Here is a 9,061-nt window from a genome sequence, read left to right as displayed (position 1 = left end):
TCTGTCTCCATAGTCCAGATTCCTCCTCACACTATTCTCTCTGCCTGACAGACACCAGCCACCATCCCCGTACTGCCTATATATTGGCTATTCTGCTTTCATTTGACTAATCATGTGTCTTAGGGAGGCAAAAAATGCACATCTTTTTATCATTAAACAAATGCAGCATAAACAAATGGAATACACCTTTATCTAGTTAAAGTAATATTCCACAACATGTAGACTCAAGGACTACAAGATGACTCCACTGGTAAAGGAACTTGACAACAAGCTTGACAACTTAGGTTAGACTCCCAGAACTAATACAGTAGAAAGAGATGCAATTCTCACAAGCTCCCCTCTGATCTCCAACTTTGTGACATTACACTCATGCCCCCCAAATATATACACATTTTTAATGTGTGAATTGGATGGAATTCTTAGTGTTATTATTTTTTATATATGTCTTATGTTCAGTGATCATAACCCTTGTTAACATTAAGGCACCCAATTTGTGATGTCTTCCTGCCTATATAGTTTCAAGGAAAGGAAGACAGAGGTGAGACATGGATGCTAGTCTGCATCCTTCCTCTAGCGAGGCATCTAAGGTCTGCAACCTTATCTGCTCCAACCAAAATCAATCCAAAATCACTGTGAAAGTCTCAGAACATAAATCTTCTCTTGTTTTCATTGGCTTCATTAACAGATATGAGACAGAGGTTAGATGGATTCTGAGGGTATAGGCCAGTGAACAAAGATGTCAAAGGTCAGGAAAACTGATGATAACTATTGCTTGAGCACAGGTGCAGCTTTATTTGAAGTTTAGTTACATTTACACACCTTTGGTAAACAAGATAATGAATTCTGTTACAGATCTGGCCTGCACAGACTGCATGTCATGCCACTAGCAAACAGCTAAGAAGTAAAACAACCACAGAATAATTTTGTGTGCAAATGTTGTGGGGCTTTTGTGATTCATTTCTTTAGTCATTGAGGCTTCTAAAGAGAAGGATGTTATTACTGTCTTCTTCAAATGTCCACCATTACTATGGTTTCACAGACAACTTCAACAATAAGTCACCATAAACTAGGACATTTCAAGATCCATGATTTGTGTACCCTCAGTGACCTTGCAAGATCATGCACTGTCTAGCTACAACACAAAGTATTTTCTCAGTGCAGAGTATATTTATATGATAATGATATGCTTATTGGAATAACCAATGAATCCAGATGATTAACTTTTCTTCTATAACAGAAAGTGCTGGTGAATAGATGCTGTTGACAGCCAATAGAAAATAGCAAAATTCCACTTTTTCTGATGGTCTCATTAAAACTGTGCCGACTCCAACAAGCTTACTGCTGCAGCTGCTTCTGCAATGCTTACCTTCAAGTGCACTGGATTTCAATTTGTCTTACAGTGAATAGAGTTTCAGCATCTTCGTGTTTATAATAAACAACTTTCAATACATTCCACACTTGGGGAATTGTCCTTGTTCTTTGAGCCAGAAATACTATACTTTTTGGCAGTCTTCTATCCCCTGGGATTTTAGTTAAATAAGAAGTACTTTGAAAGAATACAGTATTCTGGGATGAGAAATCCAAAGAATTTAAATGACTTGCTTGTGTTAGATGCCTTTTTTGGAAAAGCACAAAGAATATAAATTTGATTTTTTTGCATTTTGAGTACTTACACACATACACATAGGGACATAGATGCACAGCTTGTTGTACAATAATTTATCATCATAACAGTTAAGGATTTCAATGTATTTATATTCTGGGGATATTTTATTTGACTGAATCTTGGACATCATGCTGTTTATGAGGAGAGTATAAGATTGCTATTTACAGTGGAAAAGCCTGTCAATATGTGATGGTAACAGGAATTATATTCTGGAAACTAATTTTGATTCAGAAACCTTTAAGGAAAGCGCAAGAATGAATAGCTTATTCTCCACTATTTGAGACTGTTTGTTATAAGCCATAGCAAACACACAGGATTTACCTAATGAATCAGGGAATAGATATACATTATTTTGGCTAGAACTTTTTAAGACATGAAAGGTCCAAGCAGAGAGAATGTTTGTGTTGGTTAACTTCATCAACTTGACAAGAACAAGGAGCCTAGTCTCTGGGCTTGATCTGGGGTATTAAGCGTATTTTGTTAATGGAGGAGAGCTAACCCAGCCTAAAAGTAGAAAGTGTCAATCCTGGAGCTTAGGTTCTGGAATACATTAAAAAGAAAGGATGGGATGAAAATGAGTATGCATCACTCCATGATTTCTGACCATAGATGCAATATAATCAACTGACTCAGATCTTGACTGCATGTTTTCATCTCAATATTTAACTGTAAAGCCCTGGAATAGTGAGCCATAGTAACACCCTTTCCCCTTAGGTTGCTTTGATTAAATATTTTGACAAAGCAATAATGAAAATAACTAATATACCATATGATTTCTCCAACTATACAGTAGATATTACTTATAAAGATTTACTTATCAGTTATCTGAACAGTTTCATTTGCTATATGCAGACTATTAAATAAAACTTCATGTTGAGAAATATTTACAAAGGACTGATACTGTGAAACCTATTAGACATTACATATTAGTAAGAATACCAAACAAAAGTGAATATTTTCTTTGTTCTAAATAATTTTATTGCTTACTAGAGAATTTAAACCACAGAAAAATTTCATTGTGTGGGTTTTATGTAGTAAATAATATACTTATTTTTTCCTGAACACCATTAAATAGAATTAGTTCTATATAACCATAAAAACCAAGTTCTATTTCTGAATGATGTTAATTTTTAAATATCCAATGTCTAGAAGGATTTTATAATTAAAATGTATCAAAATTGGGTCAGCAAGACATCTCATCAGGTAAATATATTTACTTCCAAGTCTGATGATCTATGTTGGATCCTAGGACCCACATGGGAGAAGAGGAATGACAACAAAGTTGTTCTTTAACACACACACAGACACTTAATTGATAAATTAATTTTAATGGAATTGAACATTATTTAATTGTTAATGGAGTTGAGAATGCTCAAATATTCCACATATAATGCTCTTTTCCAAAGGAATCATATGAATCTGCCATGAGAACAAAGCAGTGAGCTCATTTTTGTAAGTGCTGAACACATTGCTGGCAGATTGTGTCCTCTGGAAGGTAAAGAAGAATGCTAGGTGAAACATAAGCAGACTTGACAGAATGGGGAACCTCAACACAATGATAGTCTGATGCAACCACAGAGCACACTACAGAAAGGCTTCCTGTGACTGGCCAACCAGGGAGAACAAGAATACCCACAACCACCTGTGGCTAGCAGAGATGACTGAGATGAGCCATAACTACCCTTTGTTTCATTGAAATGATTTTTCTGTATTATTAGTCCTGCAGAATTGTCTGTTCTTCTCATGCACCTAATGCTGTGACATAACCAAAACAGCATTTCAGCAAGCTAGCTCATACACCTGGATTATATCTTGGTCATATTGCCACTGAGCGTGGAATGGCACCCTAGGGAATGGGATCATGTACCAGGTTTGTATCCTGATCCCAGTGCCAGGGGCCACTCAGCTAGTGCAAGCTTCACAACTGTCTCCCATAGATGGAGGGCTTAGTTTGGTACCCTAGAGTCTCCACAGTTGTAAGTATAGAATTTATGAGTTTAAACAAGTTTGGTTCAGCTATCTCTGTAGATTTCTATATCATGATCTTTACCTCCCTTGCTCATACATTCCTTTCTCCCTCTCTTCACCTGGATTCCTGGAACTTGGCCAGGTTCTTGGATATGGATCTCTGCATCTGCTTCCATCAATGGTAGTTAAGGTAATCACCCATCTGATAACAGGGGAAGGCCACTTTAGGCATTCTCTCTAGGAGTCTTATCTGGGATCTTCCTTGTGGAACCCCATGGTAGGAAGCTCAATCTTAAAGCATGGGAGAGGGACCTTGCTCTGGCCCAACCTATACTATCAGAGTATGTTGATTCCTCAAGGGAGCCCTTACCCATGAGGAGGAGTGGACTGAAGGTGGGATGGGGGGAAGGGAGCAGAGTGGGAGGAAGTGAGGCAGGTAGAGTGGTGGGAGGGAGAACTGTAGTTGGAATGTAAAATGAAATAAAAAAATAAAAAATGGAAAAAACAGTATTTCAGAACAAATCTCAAACCATTTTTTAAAAATTATATTCTACTCCATTTTGACTCTTGTTTTTTTTTTTTTTTTCCTTTTTTTTGGCAAAACTTTTTACTGATTCTTTGGGAATTTCTCATCATGCACTCCATTCCCACTCATTCTCCAATCCTCCCATGTGTGTCCCCAAAGGAAACATTTTGCTTCTCCATCTTTCCTGCCTCTCCTTCATCTCTTCATTCATCTTAGTGGCACTGGGATCTGCCATGTGTCACACAGTACACACTTTTGCTCAAACAGCTTTACTTGCAGTTGTTTATTGCAATGTATTGTTGGTCTGGGTCAAGGCCTCTGGTTTCTGAGACACCATCAATATTGGACCCTCACTGAAACTTCTCTTGGATATCCTGAGTCATGGAGATCCTGAGGCTATGGTTCCCCAAGACATGTCCCTTCACACATTCTAGGAGGTCATAGATAGGGTGGATGCTAATCCCTGGATGTGGGCTTAGGTGGTAGTTGTGTTGGTCAGCCCAGGTCTCCACCAGGTCTGCCTAGCTCTTCAGAGGGCATACCATCCAGGTCTTTTATTCCTGCTTGCATGGTAAGGGGTTGGGACTGCTTTCCCATTGTGGCAGCTGACAGGATAGAGTTAGGGGTAGTGGGGACAGTTATTTATGGTCGGTTCTCCTACCTACACCATTGGGGTCAATTTGGAGGCAGGCAACTCTCTTGCTGAGGCAGCTGGATAGGGACAGAACCAGTTCTTCAATGCCCAGGCCACAGGGGCCAGTTATCTCATGGCCCCTGGTGGTAATATGACCAATTGACATCAACACAGACCCTAGCTCTGGTAGGAGGACAGAGTCAGACATGACACTCAGCTGTAACTTGGGCCCAGATGTCAACATGGCCTTGGATTGTTGCCATAAATCTTTCTGCCAAAAGCCGCCCAAGCCCCACTGCCCGCCCAAGTTAGTGCCCGAATTAATGCACAGAGAGACTTGTATTAGGTTCAAATGCTGCTTGGCCAGTAACTAGGATCCCTCATCTGTTAGCTCAGTCTTAATTATCATAAACCTATCTATTTTATAAGATTTACCTTATAGTGGATGCCTTTCGCTGGCACCCTCTCTTGCCAGTGGCTCACATGGCACTGCTGGAGGAAGAGCAGAGGGGGGAAAGGGACCCTTCCTGTTTCTCCTTGCTCAAATATGAGTCTCCTTGCTATGTCACTTCCTGCCTGGATCACCACTACATTTCTCTACTACATTTCCCAGAATCCTTTTTGACTCCTAGCCCTGTCTAATTTGCTGTTTCATTGGCCAAACAGAACTTTATTCAACAATCAATAAGATAAACATATACAGAAGTACTTCCCCATCATTGGGTGGCAGGCAGAGCAGGCCACTCAGATGAATGTGGCCCTGGCCACAACATAGCCATTGGACTCCAAAATGACCTCAGGTGATAGCCATATGTAGCATGAGTTCTAATAGAACTTAATAAAAGTCTGGAGACAGAAACAGGGAAAACTGCTGAGAGACCAGAGAGATAAAGAAATAGACAACAGCTAATTTACCTACTCAGTTATACACGTGAGAAAATAATGAGCTCATATCTCCTGATGCATTATAACTTTCTCTCTCCACTCAGCCATTTAACTTCCTGCCCATCTGTGCAGACCTCCAGGCCTCTAGGGTTAGCTAGTAGCTAGTTCCATCCTCTGATTGATCTTCAGGCAAGCATTTATTGTACAAACAAGATGTCACCACATTAAATGATTGGGATAATGCTCATGTACATTGTAAAGATTTGCCACTCATGTTCATTTAATAAAACTTATTGGCCAGTAGCCAGGCAGGAAGCATAGATGGGGTGACCAGACTAGGAAAATTCTGGGATGAGGAAAAAACAGAGCCTCAATCACCAGCCACATGCAGAGGAAACAAAATGAGAATGCTTTACTGAGAAAAGGTACCAAAACACATGGCTAAACATAGATAAGAATTATGGGTGAATTTAAGTTGTAGTTAGTAAGAAGCCTGTACCATAGTGCAAACAATTTAAAATTATTGTAAGCTTCTGTATGTTTATTTGGGGCTGAAGAACCAGATTGGAGAGAAACTTCTGTCTATACTCAGCTGTAACTTAGGCCCAAATGTCACCATTGCCCTGGTGGCAGGCAGCAGATACCACCTAGATGAGTATGGCCCTGGCCACAGTGTAACCCTTGAACACCAAACTGACCACAGGTGGTAACCCAGGCCCTGGGCATCCTCATAGATTTCAATGGTAACACAGGCCACAGGCATCATCATAGACCACCCTTACAGTATGGCCACAGACTCCAGAGGCAGCACAGGCCAGCATATCACATGGCCCTGGTGGCAGCATAGAGCACCCTTTTCAGCCTGGTCCTCATTTTCTTTGAATTGTGTTTCTCGTCACAGTGCAGGAACCACTCCATTTTTCCTTCTCTCCCATTTCCCCCCACACTCCTGTTCATTGTAGTGGTGCCTTTCTGCTGTACCCCTGGCAGAACTGCATCATTTTAACATTAAATAACCTCCCTGTTTACCAAGTTGGATCTAAGATGTATTGTGAAATATAACTAGCTAATTCTCCTCTCAGAACAAAGAAATTCTCCCCATATTCCACTCCATAGTAAAAGTTCCGATTTTTTACTTTGTCTTTGTGTTCTCTCCCTGATTTGGCCTTGCCTTACCAAGGGCCACAGAGCCACTTGTATCTGTTTTGGAACACAGCGGCCTTTGTGGATCCCACAACAAATTACTGAGTTCTTGATCTTTAATCTAGATGCATCCATGTCAATGTTTTGTCAGAGAACAAATGATAGCCCCAGTCAAAAGCTAAAGGAACAAATCTGCATGAGGTACTACTCACTTAGATTAGTCTTTAGGAGAGTAGTTCTGGAGCAAGGTTGTGCAAACATCTCTCCTTAACACTCTCTATGCTGTCTGCAAAAACCTCTGTTTCTTTCCAGTGCAACAATCCAATAGCCAAAAATTCACTATACTTATTCTCAAGATCCATGCCAAAGACATCTTTGACTCTCATGGAATTGCCACTGTTGAGGTAGATCTCTACTCCTCAACAGGTCTCTTCTGAGCTGGTGTGCCCAGCAACACCTCCACTGATTTCTATCAGGCCCTGGAACTCCATGGCAATGGTAAGACACACTGCATGGGGAAAGATGTCTCAAAGGCTGTTGAGGACATCAATAATACTATTGCATCTACTCTGGTTAGCAAGAAACTAAATGTTGTGGAACAAGAGAAGATAGGCAAACTGATGGTCAAGGTGGGTGGCACTGAAAATAATAATAATAATAATAATAATAATAATAATAATATAATAAATTTAAACTTGGCACAAATACCATTCTGAGAGTGTCTCAGGCTGTCTGCTAAGCTGAAGCCATGGAAAGGGGTTGTCCCTTTACCATCACATTATTGACTTGGCTGGCAACCCTGAAGTCACCTTGCCTGTCCAATCTTTCAATGGGATCAAGGGTGATTCTCATGCTAGCAACAAGATTGCTATGCAAGAGTTCATGATCCTCTCTGTGGGTTATCCAGTTTCCTGGATGCCATGCTTATCAGAGCAAAGGTTTATCACAGCCTGAAGAATGTCATCAAGGAGAATATGGGATAGATGCCACCAACATGGGTGATGAGGGCAGGTTTGCACCTAACACTCTGGAGGACAAAAATATACTGGAGCTGCTGAAGAAAACAATTACAAAGGCCAGCTACACTGACCAGGGTGTTATTTGGCATGTATGTGGCTGCCTATGATTTCTTCAGATCTGGAAAGTATGACCTGAACCTCACATCTCTTGAAGACTCCAGTAGGTACATCAAACCTGACCAGATGGCTGACTTGAATAAGTCCTTCATTTGGGAATCTGCACTGGTATCCATCAAAGACCCCTTTGACCAGGATGAATAAGAAGTTTGTGGATGTTCACAGCTAGTGCAGCATCCAGGTAGTTGGTGATGAACTCATGGTAACCCACACTAAATGGATTGCCAAGGCTGTGGGTGCGAAGGTCTGCAACTGCTTCCTGCTCAAAGTAAGCTAGATCGCCTCTATAAGGAGTCTCTGCAGGCTTGTAAGCTGGCCCAGTCCAATGGTTGGAGCATTAAAGGAGTACTGTCAGTCTGGAGAATCTGAGAACACTTTTCATCGATGACCTGGTGGTGGGGCTCTTCAGTGGGTAGATGAAAATTGGAGCTCCTAGCTAACTTGAGCGTCTGTCCAAGTCCAATCAGATCCTTAGAACCAAGGAAGAGTTGGCAGCAGGGCCAAGTTTGCCAGCAGATCCTTCAAGAACCACCTGGCCAAGCAAATTGTGGGCTGGAGATCTCTGTAGCCAGCAAATACTTAGTCTCAGTCCCCAAAGTTCAGTAAGGAGGCTCTAGGCTGACCCAGTGCTTAACCCTTCCATGATCCTGCTTCCCGAGATTTTCAAACCCACACTTGACCACCTGGAGCACTGCTGGAAACCCCAGCTTTGTAATCATGTAATTGATCCAAATCGTTGTAACTGTCACCTCAATTCCCAGATAGAGTCTGGAGCCCAGTTTAATTTCTAGGTTGGCCAGAGGCAAGTGCTCCCTGCCCCCAAGCAGTTCTACACTCAAAATAAAAACCTCATTGACTTACAAAAATATTAGTCTTTAGCTGTTCCATATTAAGTAAAATATTCATGGGGAAGGTGCTAAAAGGCCTCTAGTAAAATGATGATTTACCCTGATTCTTCCTTCGCCAAAGAAAAAGGACAAAACGACTAGCAAAATGGGGAGAAAGAGGGATAGAAATAAGAAAATGAGAAGATAAATTAATTCTTGTCCTTAGTGTTCATATATCAGGCCATAAATCAAGTATGAAGCAACAAAAAAATGACA

General features: G+C 40.9%; 1 pseudogene; it reads left to right on the top strand.

The window, feature by feature from the left end:
* Nucleotides 1-238: 238 nt before the first annotated feature.
* Nucleotides 239-8,526, top strand: LOC100751081 (annotated as a pseudogene).
* The last annotated feature ends 535 nt before the right edge of the window (nt 8,527-9,061 follow it).

The sequence above is a fragment of the Cricetulus griseus genome (assembly GCF_003668045.3).
Source record: "Cricetulus griseus strain 17A/GY chromosome 1 unlocalized genomic scaffold, alternate assembly CriGri-PICRH-1.0 chr1_0, whole genome shotgun sequence".
Taxonomy (NCBI): Eukaryota; Metazoa; Chordata; class Mammalia; order Rodentia; family Cricetidae; genus Cricetulus; species Cricetulus griseus.
The sequence above is the reverse complement of the archived record's forward strand: the minus strand, read 5'-3'. Positions and strand labels throughout refer to the sequence as shown.